We start from the raw sequence: 18,101 nt of genomic DNA on the forward strand, positions 1-18,101 counted from the left end.
AAATGAAATGAAATGAAATGAAATGAAATGAAATGAAATGAAATGAAATGAAATGAAATGAAATGAAATGAAATGAAATGAAATGAAATGAAATGAAATGAAATGAAATGAAATGAAATGAAATGAAATGAAATGAAATGAAATGAAATGAAATGAAATGAAATGAAATGAAATGAAATGAAATGAAATGAAATGAAATGAAATGAAATGAAATGAAATGAAATGAAATGAAATGAAATGAAATGAAATGAAATGAAATGAAATGAAATGAAATGAAATGAAATGAAATGAAATGAAATGAAATGAAATGAAATGAAATGAAATGAAATGAAATGAAATGAAATGAAATGAAATGAAATGAAATGAAATGAAATGAAATGAAATGAAATGAAATGAAATGAAATGAAATGAAATGAAATGAAATGAAATGAAATGAAATGAAATGAAATGAAATGAAATGAAATGAAATGAAATGAAATGAAATGAAATGAAATGAAATGAAATGAAATGAAATGAAATGAAATGAAATGAAATGAAATGAAATGAAATGAAATGAAATGAAATGAAATGAAATGAAATGAAATGAAATGAAATGAAATGAAATGAAATGAAATGAAATGAAATGAAATGAAATGAAATGAAATGAAATGAAATGAAATGAAATGAAATGAAATGAAATGAAATGAAATGAAATGAAATGAAATGAAATGAAATGAAATGAAATGAAATGAAATGAAATGAAATGAAATGAAATGAAATGAAATGAAATGAAATGAAATGAAATGAAATGAAATGAAATGAAATGAAATGAAATGAAATGAAATGAAATGAAATGAAATGAAATGAAATGAAATGAAATGAAATGAAATGAAATGAAATGAAATGAAATGAAATGAAATGAAATGAAATGAAATGAAATAAAATGAAATGAAATAAAATGAAATGAAATGAAATGAAATAAAATAAAATAAAATAAAATAAAATAACATAAAATAACATAAAATAAAAAAATTAAATAAAATAAAATGAAACCAGTAAGGAAAGGCAAAAGTCGGGCGAAGCCGACTATATAATACCCTATACGTACCCTACAATTATAAAGTCAGGCAATATATTGATATATATGTATATGAGAGCTATATCTAAATCTGAACCGAATATTTAACAGATCGTTCGAAAATTGTGGTTACTACGGCCATATAAGTGCAAATCTGGCGATAAATTACATGGGTGCCACATACAAATCTGAACAGATTTTGATGAAATCTTGCAGACATGTTAAGATCAGTAACAAAACAATCCATGCCAAATTTTGTGCAGATCGGTTGAAAATTATAGCTGCCAGGGCCATTTAGGTGCAAATCGGTCGATACATATATATGGGAGCTATATCTAAATCTGAACCGATTTTGATGAAATTTTGCAAATATGTTAAAAGCAGTAACAAAACAGTCCGTGCCAAGTTTTGTGCAGATCGGTTAAAAATTGTAGCTACTACGGCCATTTAAGTACAAATCGGGCGATATATGTACATAGGAGCTATATCTGAATCTGAACCGATTTTGATGAAATTTTCTAAATATGTTAAAACCAGTAGCAATACAATCCGTGCGATACGTATATAGGGGAGCTATATCTTAATCTGAACCGATTTTTATCGAAATCAATAGCGTTCGTCCTTGGACGAAAAAAGTGATATGTGCAAAATTTCGTGATTATTGGACAACAAATACGACCTGCACTTTGATTACAAGAATGTATGGACTCGCAGCCGGACAGACGCACATAGCTAAATCGAATCAAAAAGTGATTCTGAGTCGATCGGTATACTTATTAATGGGTCTAGCTCTTCACCTTCTTAGCGTTGCAAACAAATGCAGAAATCAATAATACCATGTGCCATAGTGGTGGTGTAGGTTTTAATGAAATGCAATGAAATGAAATGGAATGGAATGAAATGAAAGGAAATGAAATGAAATGAATTGAAATGAAATGGAATGAAACGGAATGAAACGGAATGAAATGGAATGAAATGGAATGAAATGAAATGGAATGAAATGGAATGAAATGGAATGGAATGAAATGAAATGAAATGAAATGAAATGAAATGGAATGAAATGGAATAAAATGGAATGAAATGAAACGAAAAGAAATGGAATGGAATGGAATGGAATGGAATGAAATGGAATGAAATGAAATGAAATGAAATGAAATGAAATGAAATGAAATGAAATGAAATGAAATGGAATGAAATGGAATGAAATGGAATGAAAGGGAATGAAATGGAATGGAGTGGAATGAAATGGAATGAATTGGAATGAAATGGAGTGAAATGGAATGAAATGGAATGAATTGAATTGAAATGAAATGAAATGGAATAAAATGGAATGGAATGAAATAAAATTAGCTCAAATAGTTTAAAATTTGATAGATTTAATGAAAGAAAATTGAACTTTGAACCTAGTGCATAGCCCATATAACCGATCTGCCGATTTGACTTCTCTAGCCCATAAACGCCTCAATATTTATTACCTAAATACACTGTTTTCCTTTGAAACGTACACGAATTGGCGCTCACAATGCTTTCTTCAGTTAATGATAACTATTCTACAAAGACTCATAGCAAATTATTAAAATTACGTATGCGTACACAAATCATTAGACAACTTTAATTAGCTTCTGTACAAGCAGAAGCTATTTAAAATTGTTTTAACTCATCGCATTAATAGGAAATTTATGCAAAGCAATTATGTAAAACCTTGATGATGATAACGATTGCTTTTAGAAATTCAAACATCGATATATTCCTGCCAAACGCCAATTACAGAATACACATTAATGAAATTAGTATCTTAGTGGTAATGACCTTAGTTCCCCAAATGAATCATACTTCAATTAAAAGCTATATAAATAAATTTCTGTATATTACATTCATACACATTCATTCTACCCTAAGGGAGTTGTGAAGTTACGAATGGTTATGTATTGAATTACCATTTCTTTTAGGGTAATTTCTTCATAAAAGGTATATGTGGCATAACTTCAATAATAAAAATTATTTCACTTTTAACCTTCTAATGCTGCTTACAAAATTTTACACCAGCCTTACGGTTGTATATAAACATATGAAGGAATTTAGATGTGTGTATGTTTTAGTAAATATTTACCTTTACTAAACTAATAAACTTCTCATTGGTCATCGGGGTAAAAGCTCATCATTAGGTTCAAACATAATATGGTTGCACACACACACATATATGTATACTCTCTCATTCATTCAAGGCCAAGAAACTCATTGGCACGTTTCGATGTGTTCCACTAAATTAACTTGGCTTTATTTCCAAAATGTGATGACAAACGTTTTGGAAATGAAGTGGTGCCCAAAAACCACAAAACGAAAAAAACAACAACAAACATACAGAAATTGGTCAAAAACCAATCAGTCATTGGCAGTTGATTTGACCATTAGAATTAGCATTAGGCCTGAGTGAGGGGTATTTGAAAAAATAATGGCCACAAAGCGTAGCAAGAAGAGCAGGGCCGATAGAAGTTCAAAAAGTGTAGTTTTGGAAAAGGGTTGCCAAAGTGAAGGCTATAAAGTTTACGGCAGAATATATCTTGAATGAAAAATAGACAAAATAAAATTTTCAGAAAAAATTTTGACAAAAAATATTTTTTCTAAGACAGTAAATTTTGAATAAAAAATAAATAAATTTTCTTGATTTCTGTAGTTAGAATTTTGACAAAATTTCTTATAGAAAAAAATGATCGAAAAATATGCTGACAGACTGACTGGTTGCCAGTAACGAAGCCATAAATACAACTTCCAACAGATGCACAGAATCATGTGCACCATAGAAGTAGTGTAACTGTCGCAGACAAAAAATCGGTCTTTCGTTCCAGACATGGCTGTCGAGCGTGGTTAACTTGGAAACTGTATCATAGAGTCGTTTTAGCAATAAATACGATTCAAATACAACATACCAACGTACCCTTGAAGCCATCACACCTAATATGTTTAAAAAGTCTTCTAACCCATAGTGGCTGGCGTGTGTTGCGATCTCTTGCTTTCCTTTTCCATTTGCAAAACAAAAATCTCCGATCATTGGGCTCGTCTCGAAAGAGAAACAAACAAAAATTGGAGTTTTTTTTAAAGTTATCCTAAAAAACATTTTGACAATTTTATTTATAAAAAAATTTTTAAAAAATTTATTTAGTAAAAATGTTGGAAAGTTTTATTAAAAACATTTTTTAAAATTTTATTAAATAAAATTCGGACTTGGCTATAAAAAGGTCTCTTATCATTGAGCTTAAACTTGATTCATAAAGCACTAATTGATGTGTGAGAAGTTTGTCCCTGCTCGGTTCATGGGAAAAATTTTGCTCTACTCCCAAATGCCTTTCTTTTGAATCCTATATTACCAGTTTGGTAAATATTTCCTGTTTACGGGGTATTAAATTTCCATATTTTTTTTTTTAGATTTTTATTATTTATTATTATTATTTTTATTATTTATTTATTATTATTTTTTTTTTTTTTTTGTTTGATAGAGAAATTTTTTTGAAAACTTTTCGATGCAGGTTTGTTGTCAGCAAGCTTTTAGTCATTCTTTTTTCATTACCCTTTGGCCCATCGCTCGCTATTTGCAACTCCATTAACAGTATTAACAGTGTCTAGGCTTAAAGTTAAATATAATCTGAGGCTTGTTAGTTAACACATGCCTTACACATGAATGAAAGTGTGTATGTGATAAAACCTGCATGTTAAAGGCTAATGGTAATCTGTTGTAGAAAAATGTAAAAGCATGTTTATGCTAAATTATGTATACATACTTGTACATACATACATACCCGAGGACAAAAGCAGACATTTGGTACTAACCACAAGTACAATCACACATTTGTTAGCACCCGCACATTTATATAGAATATACAAGCAGCATCTACATTGGAAATAACACAGGCTGCTAAGGCATTGACAGGAAATGTCAATCAATTAGTCTGGGCCCATACTAATGTGTGTGGGAAAGGATATATGTAGATATGTATAGTAGAAGCGGAAGAGGATGAAGAAAAATACGATGTTACGTCGCTGCTGGCATGAGTTGTAATATTCTTCCATAAAAATATGTCCTTGAGCATAAGGGCAGTAATGACTAAACGCCCACTAAATAACCAAAACACACAAAACTATAGACACACTCCCATACAAGCACATATGGGTCCAAAAATCACTTCTCACCAACACTCACTGGGGCAAACAACACAAGCCTGTCAATAACCATAAATCGCTTGACTAAAACTTAGCTTTTCTTTACTTGCTGACTGACTGACCCCTTAAAATATGCTACACCAACAAATATTTACTTGATGCCTAAGCAACCAAACAGGCCAACAATGTTCATTGCTGTAGTCTTCAATCATTTTACGCTGAGTGGCTGCAAGTATTTTTTGTGCCTGTGTATAGGTTTGAAAAATCATAAATTTTTATTGCATTTTTTCTCTGTTTTGTCAGACCTTGCTTACTTTTTTTTATATCCTAGAGATGGTGGGCCCTGCTCCTCTTTGTCTTCATTTGCTCCATGTTTCATTCATTTTACTATGGGAGCTATAAAAAAAACTCATAATCATGGCGCCAAAAATAAGCAGAAAAAAAATTTTTGTGGATTTTTTTTTTGTTGCTCATATAAAAGTCAAAATAAGGCTTAGGAGAGAGGGAGAGGAAGAGAGGGGGGTAGAAGACTATTCAAAATGTTATAGTGAGAGTGAGAGCCCCAAATATATTGTATTCAGTTTTCATACAACACTCCATGTGCGTGTTGGTTGGAGAAGAGGTGGTGGTGTTGGTATTGGTGTTGTGTTGTTTTTTTTTTTTCTTTACTTTTCTCTTTGTTTTCGTTACTCGCAACAGTAAATGCCATGGAAGCCCTAAAGTAGGCTGTGATTTGTTTGCTGCGGCACAAGTTGTTGTGAGAAAAGTTCCCCTTGAAGGTCGTCCTGTATGTGTGTGCGTACCAGTGTGGGGGTGTGGAACTCGAGCCTTCATAAAATGAAACACTTACACTGATACACAATCATAAACATTGAATTGAGTGGAATAATCGATCGAATGGAAAAAAGACTATCATCAACTGGGTGCAGAGTTTATGGAGTAGTTCTCCCCCTTGCACCACAACTCTACCTTTCACCATCAAGTGTTACTATGGACATAGACCATAATGATGTGGCATCAATAAAAGTGTATTAGAAAAAAAACGCCAATTTTTCAAATTATAATGAAAGGCATAGATAAAACTAAAATAAATTTAAACCACTAGGGGGGATTTTTGTGTAAATTTGAATTCACTTAAAGAGAAAAAAAGCTATCAGGGACATTTGCTGTAGTTGGCCATATGGTATCATAAAAAAAACTAATGATTTCAACAAAGAAAAAAAGCAAAGACTACCAAAAATTACTGACAATTAAAAAAATGGGATTTTATTCAAAATTTGGTACACTGTACGCTTTCTCATTTTTATCTTTTTTAAGGTTAGCCAAGTTGTGTATGCTTGTTTGAAATTTCTATTAATATGACTTACTGACGTTTTTGGTGAAAAAAGTAAAGGAAATACATGAAAATAGTTTTCTTAAATCTAAAGTCTACAGAAATCTAATAAAGCTAAGAAAAAATTAAATCCATAATTTGTATAGATATCTCTTAACGTAAGTTGGACCAAAATCTTTCGAATTTACCCCAAAAGTTTTCTTAATTCTTCATTTTAGCGTCGAAACAACCAAAATTTTCTTCAATTCTTCATTTTAGGAGCAAAAAATCGAATACTAAGCCAGGGTGACGTATGACTATTTTTAATAAAAAGGGGAACAGGGAGCGTATGACTAATAAAATTAAGTTTAGGCATGTTAAATAATTATTTAAAAAAAGTTAAAAATTAAAGCATGGTACCTCGCAAATGTCGCCAGCAATAAGAAGGGAGGACCACCGTTTTAAATTTTGTCCGATGGTCTAGCTGGGATTCGGCTTGCCGCAGTGCTATACCTCTTGGGGTGAATTTTTTACATGAACATGCATGGTATGGTACCTCGCAACTATCGCCAACTGTTGCCAGAGGGGATGACCACTGCTTTAAATTTTGTCCGATTTTCTAGCCAGGATTCTAATGCAGGCGTTCAGCGTTATAAGCGGACATAGGCTACAGTGCCACAAATTCGATATTCACATTCAGGGTGAAGTGTCCCCACCCTAAAAAGATATTAGAGTCTTAAAGAAGGCGCAGCGGAGCGGGCCCGGTTCGGCTAGTATTTCATATTTGGCTTATTGGGGTGCAAGGGGAAAAATGAGGGGTATTTGTTTCCCTATTTACAAAAAAACGTGGGTTAGTCTAATATACATCCATGTTACATTATCGATAGGCATTTAACATATTTCAACTCACAGTACGAAATTCAATTGAAATCAGTTAATAAATGCGCATTTTATGGGACTTAGAACTTAAACTGGAAGATCGGTATGTATGGCAGGTGTACTCAAATATAGTCTTAACCCCACTCGGTACAGTTGTCTAGGTGTCCAACTTTGTTCAAAATTTCGTCAAACTCAGGCAATAATTGCGCCTTTTTTGGGCCCTAGGCCCTAAATCGGGAGATCTATATATGTGGCAACTAAATCCAAATAGAGGCCTGTCTGGGCCATATTCGTCATAGCACAATCGAATGGTCTCACACAGCTTTCTGTGTCAAATTTCAGTGAAATCGGGTAATAAATGCACTTTTTATCAACCCGAGAACTGAATGCCAAGATATAATTCAGCTCAATATCTCTAGTTTTTAAATTTGTATCGTGCTACCAACAGACAGACGGAACGACGGATGGGCGTGGCCTAGATTGTCTTGGATTTGTGCGACGTCCAAAAATGTATATACCTTAAGGCGGCGGAAATGGTTAGTTCTTATGTCAGAAAAGAGGGCAAAATGAATATATTACCGTCCTACGGCGGTGGGCTTTAAACATTTGCTATTTGTCTTTAATACAAAATGTATCATACGCTCCCATGGACAATTCACAATGTGTTTGGTAGCGTATGATGAATATTTCACTAAAAGTTTATTTTATCATGGGAGCGTATGATTGTTTCAAATTCAACATAAGAGCATATATTATCCAGTTTAGATTTTTTTGGAAAATTAAATTAAATTAATTAATTAAAAATCACAATGTCTATGGTGGCGTATGATGAATATTTCACTAAAACATTACCATGGGAGCGTATGATTTTTTTAAATTCAAAAAATAATTCAATGTTCCCAGAAAAATTGCTGTTAGCGTATGATGAATATTTTACTAAAATTTTATTTTATCACGGGAGCGTATGATTGTTTCAAATTCAACAAAAGGGCATTTATTATACAGTCCCGATTTTTTTATACCCACCGCCTTAGTATTGGGGTACACTACTCTAGTCATTCCGTTTATAACACTTCGAAATATTTGTCTAAGAACCCATTAAGTATATTATTCTTGAACGTTTCGACGTTCTGAGTCGATCGAGCCATGTCCGTCCTTTCGTCAGTCCGTCCGTCTATTGATATCACGATAGCGATCAAATGAGTAAAGCTAGGCGCTTAAAATTTTGCAAAGATAGTTAATATTGATGTAGGTCGTTGGGATATATTTCCTATATAAACCGATCTCCAGATTTGACTTCTTGAGTTCCTGGAAGTCGCAATTTTTGTCCGATTTGGCTGAAATTTTGCATGTAGTGTTCTGTTAAGACAACAACAACTATGCAACTACGGGTATATAACTTGATATGGCTCCCTTATAAACCGATCTCCCGATTTGATTTAGCCCCTGGAAGCCACAATGTTTGTCCATTTGGGCTGAACTTTTTCATGTAGTGTTCTGTTATGTCTTCCAACAACTGTGTCTAGTACGGTCTAAATCGTTCTATAACCTGATATAGCTGCCATGTAAACTGATCTCTCGATCATTCTTGTTCGGTTCCTAGAAGCTTAAATTTTTGCTGGTTTTACAGAAGTTTTGTATGCTGAATAAATTATGCCCTTTAACAAAATTTATTTTGTATACATTTTTAGCATAATCCAAGGTGGTGGGTCCAAAGATTCGGTCCGGCCGAACATAGCTCGCTTTAACTTGTTTTTTTTTTTTTTGATAAATTGAGGAATTTATTGAATATTAAACAATCATACGCTGCCATGGACAAATCACAATGTATATGGTGGCGTATGATAAATATTTCACTAAGACATTATTTTACCATGGGAGCGTATGATTCTTTTTTAATTAAAAAAATATTTCAATATACCCAGAAAAATCGCTCTATTTAAGTTTTCGTGAATTTCACTGCAACAACAAATATTCAAAATAAAAATAAGCCACTTTCCACATTGACCTCGATAACATTAATCTTCTCCCTTTAGCAAAAAAGCTCTATAAGATGGATTGGCTTTCATTTATTTGATTTGGTTTTTCAATTGGTATTATATTTTTCGTTTTTTCCTTTACCCTACATCACTACGCCATGATGATGAGATGGCTTTATTCCAACCCCAAAACTGGCCCAAACAAAATTTGTCTACTTAACAAATGTTTGGCAAAAGTTTTTAGTAGACCAAACAACAAAAATGCCATTGGAACGCATATGTGACTGAGTAATAGTCTTGAGCAAAGAAAAGTTTTTTTTTTCCCCCATTTCAAAAACTCTAAACCAATACTGGTTTAAGTTTAAGTAAAAGAAAATCTTAGTTTTCTTTATGCCGTTACCCACAATTGCATCTGCAGTTTATTGTAACAAACTTCAATGGAATCTTAGAAGAAAAAAATCAGTATTGTCATTGTGTAATGGAAAGTGGTGGAAGTGGACAAGTTGGTCGCATGTTTGTGGCATGATATGGAACAATTGTGGTCCACACACATACAAAAGTTTTGTTACTATTCTCAATGGAGGGCAAAGAAAGAAATTACACAAACCACCATGAAAGACCGGTTTCATATCACCATTTTTGTTGAGGGGATATACGCATTCTTTGCTTTCCTTTTTTTGGTTTAATGGAAAGCTTTTTGTAATTGTTCGTGGTTCCAAAAGCAAAAATGACAACAATTGAAGATTTGAGTTTAGTGTACTGTGGCAAAAGATAAAAGTGAAACGAAAATTTGTGGCGCTACTGGGAAATGAAAAGCAAACAAAGAAAAAATATATGCATGTATATACGGGACACATAAGAAGTAAAGGCAAAAGGTAAACCTTTCTTTTTGTGGAGCCATCAGGACACAGTGAATGTATAACAAATTAAAAATCTTTGCAGTTTGAGATTTTTGGGAAATTTAATCAAGAATAAGTCTGTTAGGAACCATGGGCTGACTTAAAATATATTAACCCGTTAGTCTCGAAGGCATACTTGGCTATGACTCTGAATATCAGGTTTCGAATCCTGGCGAGAAAATCAGAAAACAAATTTTCGACGGTGGTTATGCCTTCCTTATAGTGGCGACATTTGTGAGTTATAGTGGTATATAAAACCTTTTTCCCCAAGAGGTGTCGCACTGTGTCACTCCATTCAGTCTCGGCCATAAAAAGGAGGTCCCTTATAATAGCTTAAACTTGAATCGTGGAGTGTTCATGGCCGAATTTGCATAGGCGACGAATGGTTGGCAAAATGGCAAAAAATAGAACTTCTTTAGAAAACTTCTAGTCCCCGTTAGGTAAGAGATATTCTTATATGGATTTTACCGCCATAAAGTAGATGAATGAAACTTTAAAAAAAATTAAGTAAAACTTTTATTGCCATATAAAGTCATGGATAATCAAAAGTCTACAAATTCTACGAAGCTAAAAAAATAAAACAAAAATTATTTTAGAAAGTTAAAGGAGTGGAGTTTCTGAAAATCTTTTGAGCGTCTATTAGTTTTGGAGTTTAGTTTAAGGCCTACTATTTTGGTGCGTTTCTTGAGTCATAAGAATAAAAATCCACTTTTCTGTGCAAAATCTTCTTAATGGCGGTGGTAAAAATGGTTATGGTGCTGGTGATGGTCTTGTCTCGCAGCTGGCAATTTGGCCCCTAGAAGCTAGGCAATAGTTTGTGGCCTAGTAATAAATTTCTTTTATTTGCCCATTTCCCCACAAATATTTGCGAACGATTGCGAATGACTGGGTTTGTTATTTTCGAACTTTTCGAGCTTTTCCCAAATTGGTCGCCGCTGCCGATTGCCTGGAAATATTAGTGCCAAGTGTTTTGGGATACGCCCTAAAGCACCCTCTAAACTGAACTTCATTTCCGTTGGGAAAAAAGAACGAATTTCATATCTATTTTCAGTGCAAAGAGCCGGGGGCTGCCCCAGCCCCAAAACACTCTCCAAACGGTTAATATTTACCGGCCATGGCAATATGGAGCTCAAATTAAAGGGATTTAAAAGTGCAGCATGAATTTGATATCCATATTTGAGTCGAAATGTCTGAAATGTGCCATCCCTCCCCTAATGAGAACATTACCCTAAGGAAGAACATTACCACCAGGAACTGAGGAGGGGCAAATTCTCATACATCAATGAGTGTTTTCCGATTCAAGTTTAAGCTCAATGATAAGGGGCCTTTTTCTATAGCCGAGTCCGAACGGCGTCCCGCAGTGCGACACCTCTGTGGGGAAAATTTTTATAATGACCATGCACGGCATTGTGCCTCGCAAATGTCGCCAACATTAAGAGGGGATAAACCCCGCTTTGTCCGATATTCTCGCCAGGGTTCGAAAGCGCTCAGCGTCATAGACTTCAATGGCACGAATTCGATATTCGCATTGAGGGCGAAGTGTCCCCACCCTAAAAAGATATTAGAGAGTTAAAGAAGGCGCAGCGGAGCGGGCCCGGTTCGGCTAGTGATTAATAAAAAAAATAATTTTTGCTACAAAAACTAAACGGCTTAGAAAATTATAAAAAAATTATTTTTTTTTCTCTCCAATGTAAATGTAAAGAAAAAGTAAAAACATGCTACGTTCGGCAGGGCCGAATCTTATATACCCTACACCATCAATCGCATTTATCAAATTCTTTGCCCGGTATCTCTTTATAGGCAAACAAAAGATAATGGATAATAATTGCTATGCTATTGGAGCTATGTCTGGCTGAAAACCTATTCAAGTCATACTTGGCTTGGATGGAAAATACAATAGTACATCCCATTGTGCAAAATTTCAAATAAATCAGATATGAATTTTGCCCTAGAGAAACTTAAGAAATAAAATTGGCAGATCGGTTTATATTGGAGCTAGACCATGTTATGGACCGATTAAGACCATATTAAGCACGTTTGTTTGCCAAATTTCAGCAAAATTGGATAAAAATTTCGTTAAGAATTGCGCCCTTTAGAGTCAGTTTATATGGGAGCTACATTAGATTTGGAGCCGGTTTGAACCACACAAGGCATGTAAATTTGGTGTCATTGGAAAATTCATTGTGCAAAATTTCAGCAAAATCGAATAAGAATTGCTTCCGCTAGAGGCTCAAGAAGTAAAATCTGAAGATCGGTTTATATGGGAGCTGTATCTAAATATGGACCGATATGGCCCATTTACAATCCCAAACGACCTATACCAAAAGGAAGTATTTGTGTAAGATTTCAAGCGTCTAGCTGTACTCCTTCGAAAGTTAGCGTGCTTTCCACAGACAAACAGACGGAATGACGGAAGACAGACAGACGGACGGACATGACTAGACCGACTTAATATGTTAAGACGATCAAAAATATAAATACGTTAGAAACGGCATAGAAAAGTTAGTATACCCCCATCCTAAGGTGGAGGGTATAAAAATCTGAATTTTTTTTTTAATACTAAGCCTATAGAAATGTTCAAAACGATGAATATATGAAATTTTATCAAAATTGCTGCCGCAGTATAAAATAAAGGGATAACGGTCACTGAACGTATTTTTTAGTTCGCGAAAGAATATCAATACAGGCGTTTGGCGTTATGAGCAGAAATGTTTTATCAAACAAAAATTTTTTTTTTTTCTTTTTTGGCCATTCATCGAACTTTTTTTTCTCTAAAAAAACCGTTTTTGAGTTTTGTCTATAAATGAGGCAGTCTTAATTTTCATAAATGCGTATGAAAGCTTCTAACATGTACACTTTTAAGGCGATTGTACCACAAGAAGGGATACTGGTCTAAAATGAGTAATCATATATCGACATTTTCTCCCAAATAGGATGCTACTTTGTTTCTGTACATAAATGATTATTTCATTTCTCAAGCTTGAAGGGGTGCGTATGAGTTATAGCAATGTTTGTCCCTTATGGCGTATGAGTGTTTTTAATTTTTAACTCACTGTGCAAAGTTTCATCAAAATCGGTTAATAAATGTTTTTTTTTTTTCTTTTAAGGGCAACATACCCTTAATCGGGATGATATACGAATCTGCAACAATGCCTTATGATTATTTTCAATTCGCAAGGTGCGTATGAGTTATAGAAAAATTTTCCCCTCATGGCGTATGAGTGTTTTTAATTTTTAACTCATTGTGCCAAACTTCAGCGAAATCGGTTCAGTTAGGTTGAAAAGAGGGTGCAGATACTTATCCGCCCCATGCAAAGTAACTTCGAAAAAGAAAATTTAAGTTAGAAATTCCGTGTTCCTTTCAAACTGTTTCCCATACTACGCCTCTAAGTTGGTTCGTGTTTCGTGTTGAGTACCCACCTAAATACCGGTGTTTTTTAGCCGCGAAAGCCGGCAATGAAATGCTCCAACGTCTCATCATCATCCCATTTTATTGACGGCTGACGTCTGGCCTTCACTGCCAAAGCGCCTGCTCTTTTATTACCCCTTCTTACTCCGCTATGATCCGGCAACCAAACGGTGCGGATTATACCATCCTCAAAGAAGGCGTTAATCTCCTTTTTACCCTCCAAAACTGTTCTTGACCTTACCTTCCTGGTTGTTATCGCCCTGATGACCAGTTTACTGTCCGTAAAGATGTTCACACTCGACGTTATCCTTAAACACCGCACCTCCTCACATCTTTCGTGATCGCCCAGATCTCTGTCTGCAGAATCGTATCAAGATCTCAGTCCCTGGGTTCTTAATGTAGACACCCAGGCCCACCCTGTCCTGTAGCTTTGATCCATCTGTATAACATAATCTCCCAGATGGCAATACCAGAGTTCCGTCAATCCAAGACTGTGCCTTTTGGCAGCAGTGTCCCACTCGACCTCAAGTATGATCTCAGATATCCGATTGGAAACATCTTCTAATCCATTCGTGTTTCCTATCGTCTTCTCGATTATACCACGATGGTATTACCTGCTGGTGGAGTATTTGGCTCTGAAAATGGCGCTTAATTGACAAATGGCAACAATTTTTTTTCATTCTTGTACAAATCAACAAAAGTTTCCAAATAAAAGAAAAAAAATAATTAAAGCAGCAGATCGGTATATAGACATCTATTTCCATATATCGACCATTCTAAGCACGAACGTCGAAGAGCCATACACTGATCACTGTACGAAATTTCAGCAAAACCGGATATTAAATGCGGCTTTGATGAGCCCAAGACCAAATCAGGAGATAGGTATATAAAGCAGCTACATCCACATATAGACCGATCTCGACTATGCTGGGCTCGGACGTCAAAGGACCATATACTGCTCACTATGCCGAAATTTGAAAAAATCTGGTAGAAGATGAGCCTTTTAAGGGCTCAAGATCTTAAATTAGGAGATTGGTATATATGGCAGCTATATCCAAAATTGTTCCGCTCTGAGCCATTCCTGGCTCGGATGTCGAGGGCCTTAAACAGCTCAATGTGCTAATGTTCAGCAAAATTCGGTTATTAAATGCTCCTCTTATGGGTATATATGTTAGCCAAATACAAATATGGTCCGATCTTGATCATACTTGGACATCGGATACTCCATATCGCTACTCCATTTGGAAAATTTTAGTAAAATTTGCTAACAAATGCCCTTTTCATGGAACTATGACCCTAAATAGGCAGTTTACTCTATGTAGTAGTCATATCCACATAAGTTTTGAACTTTACCATACATGGTAAGGATCTTGATAAGCAATAACAAAGCTCAGAATGCAAACTTACAGCGAAATCAAATAACAAATGGGTGCTTTTATGGGTGCAAGAGCTTAAATCTGGAGATCGGTCTATATGACTATCGGGGGCCTTACACAGTTAATCTTCTGAATTTTCAGCGACATCCAGTAATAAATGAGTTTTTCATAGCCCTAAGACCTTAAATCGGGAAATCGATTTGGGGGCTTTACCAATATATAGTCCGATAGTGCCCATCTTCGAACTTTAACTGTATAAGGGCAAAAGGGAATCCGTGCATTATCTATATTTTGAATGAATGACTGTAACTCGGCAGACAAAGCAATCCGTTTAACAATTTTGTTGAAATTTAAAGTTCATGGTGGCGTATGATTACTGCAATTTAATGGGGGTTCATTGGTGCGTATGATTGTTTTTATGTTGAACCTTTTAAAATATAGGGTGCCGTATGATTATTTTTAATTTTCTGATATTGAAGTTACTGACCATACACACAAACGGCCGGATTCACATTACTGTCTATTGTTTGCTTTTGCTTTACATCTCCCACTGTGTACGGCCAGCCATAAAAATGTAGCCAAAAAAACAATTTGACAAAAACTAACAAATTTTCCCAATAATTCTGTTTCTCAGCTTCCCTTACCATTCATTTGCAGTGTTTCCTTTGCCCAGCAAATCGTTGGCAAAGAAACAATTTACTGATGTAGTTTACGAGAGGGAAATGGAAATCCCCCAAACAAAAAGGGGAAAAAATGCCTAGTTTTTTGGCAATACTTACCGCCAGACCAAATAAACTACGCGCGCCAGTGATGTGGACTCTTTAAGGAACAGGAACAGTAGCAAGCAGCAAAACGGTAAAACAGCAAAGGCGATGAAAACAGTTGGAGAAAAAATATTGAGGTTTATTCACGTCTTTTTTTTCTATATCACTTTGCTACACTATTTGCCCCAGTGGCAGTTGTTTGAATGCGAAAAAAAAACACAAATGTTCACTCTTTTGTTCAAAACTTTGAAACGGGGAAGCAGGCAACTAAAGTTGCCAATCTAATGAACCACCAATGCCTTAAGCTTACTTTTTTGCTTGAGTGTGGCCTGGCAAAAGTGATGGCAGGCGCCAATTGTCTGTCTGTTGAGATGAATTAAAGCGGCATTTGGTTTAACAGGGTAAATGGGTTATTTCTCTCTCTCTCTCTCTCTGTTCAACTTTCAACCACAAAAACAAAAATGAGAACTATCTCCAAGGCCGAAATTGTCACTCGACAGTGCTTAATGCACCGCTGACAAGGGCTCAATTACTTTCATATGGCACTTCATTTGATTTCTGGTGGTTTCATAAATTTCATGGGGGACATTGTTTTTTCCCAATTCTTTTTAGGGTTTCTTTTTACATAAAAGTCATTACTTTATGACATATTTTTGTTTATTTTTTTAATATTTCTGTTTTTTTTTTTCTCTTTTTCTTCTTATTGGCCTCTTGTCTTTATTTCTTCACTGATGGCTTTTTAATGTATTGCACATTTTAAGAGCTCATTTCCTTTAAATTTATTGGCTTTTTGGGAATAAAAACACTTTCTGCAATGAAAACAAAATGGTAAACAATTCGGTTAGCTTTTGGTTTTTGTTTTGGTAAAAAAAACGAGGCTTGCTTAAAGTAAAAGGCCTTCTATGTGGGTGGAATGTAACAAAATAAAAATCGATTAATTAATCCTTAGCGTGTTGTTTTGCTATTTTGTTGTTGTGTTTTTTTTTATGTTTTTGTTTTTCTATTTACGTATATTTTTGCGTTTTTTGTTTCGTGTGGGTGTTGTTTTATGGTTTGGTGGGTACAGAAAATGTCCAAGTTTAGACGCAAGGCGAAAATATCTTTAGAAGAAACAACGAAATTAATTTGGTCACTTAACACACTAAAAAGGTTAATGTTTTATAGGGAGTAGAAACACGGCACACCCTTGCTTAACAAAAATTTTTGGAAATTATAGTCTTTTAGAATAGGGAGAGAGATTTAAGATTTTTTTTGTAGAAGATAATCTTAGACGCATAGAAATAAGCAACCAAGAATAGATTTGTAGCAAAGCAAGTACGGAAGGTCTTAGACACCTAGGCGTATAAGTATTTTAAATAACTTTTAATGTTGTACCACGAGCATATGATTATTTTTAATTCTCCAAATAAGTTGTTCAAGTCGTATGAGTGATAAAAAATAGAACTATTGGGTTTGCCCAAAAAGTAATTGCGGATTTTTCATATAGTCGGCGTTGACAAATTTTTTCACAGCTTGTGACTCTGTAATTGCATTCTTTCTTCTGTCAGTTATCAGCTGTGACTTTTAGCTTTCTTTAGAAAAAAAGTGTAAAAAAAGTATATTTGATTAAAGTTCATTCTAAGTTTTATTAAAAATGCATTAACTTTCTTTTAAAAAATCCGCAATTACTTTTTGGGCAACCCAATATTAACTTCGTGGTTTGGTAGTTATCACTGTGGTAAATGCCAACCAAAAACACATGATTTGAACGCACTTGGAAAACAAAGAATTTTTTGTTGGAATTTTTGTTTCTATGCCTTTTTTTAATTTTTTTCTGCAGAAAATGTTGTCTTTTTTTTGTAAAATTATGTAAAAAATGTTTGATTTCTTTTAATCTTCTCCCCAAAAATTGATTTCCATAGAAACATGTTCGCCTTTTCATTGCAGTCAGTTATTATGAAAAGTATTTACGAAATATAACTAAGAGGATGATTCAGGATAATGTTTCTAATTATACGATAAGCCCTAAGGAGTTTTCGAACAATTGTGTGTGGGAGGTAATGCGAATTTATTGGGAAATTTTGTTTTAGACAGTAACGAGAAGGTTTGGTTGTACGAAAAGTACAACAAAATTTAATGTTCTTCGGAAGTGGAAAAACCAAACAGAGTGAAAGGCGAAATGTGATGGAAAAACATAACGACGGTGAGAAGGTTGAAATTTATCGGAAAGGTTGTTTAACAAGTAAAAAGACATTAAGTTCGGCCGGGCCGAACCTTGAAAACCCACTATCT

The 18,101-nt window shown here is 34.5% G+C and overlaps 1 protein-coding gene across 8 annotated transcripts in view; it reads right to left on the minus strand.

The window, feature by feature from the left end:
* The window catches only part of LOC106087027 (potassium voltage-gated channel protein eag-like), a 295,197-nt gene that overhangs the window by 231,341 nt on the left and 45,755 nt on the right, over positions 1–18,101 (minus strand). For 6 of the 8 annotated variants that reach the window (XM_059366597.1, XM_059366596.1, XM_059366595.1 and 3 more), the window contains exon 2: positions 15,846–16,639. The gene's annotated coding sequence lies outside the window, so the exon portion shown is untranslated. The remainder of the gene's footprint in view (positions 1–15,845; positions 16,640–18,101) is intronic. The other 2 variants (XM_059366593.1, XM_059366592.1) reach the window with 1 other exon arrangement.

The sequence above is a fragment of the Stomoxys calcitrans genome, chromosome 4, assembly GCF_963082655.1.
Source record: "Stomoxys calcitrans chromosome 4, idStoCalc2.1, whole genome shotgun sequence".
Lineage (NCBI taxonomy): Eukaryota > Metazoa > Arthropoda > Insecta > Diptera > Muscidae > Stomoxys > Stomoxys calcitrans.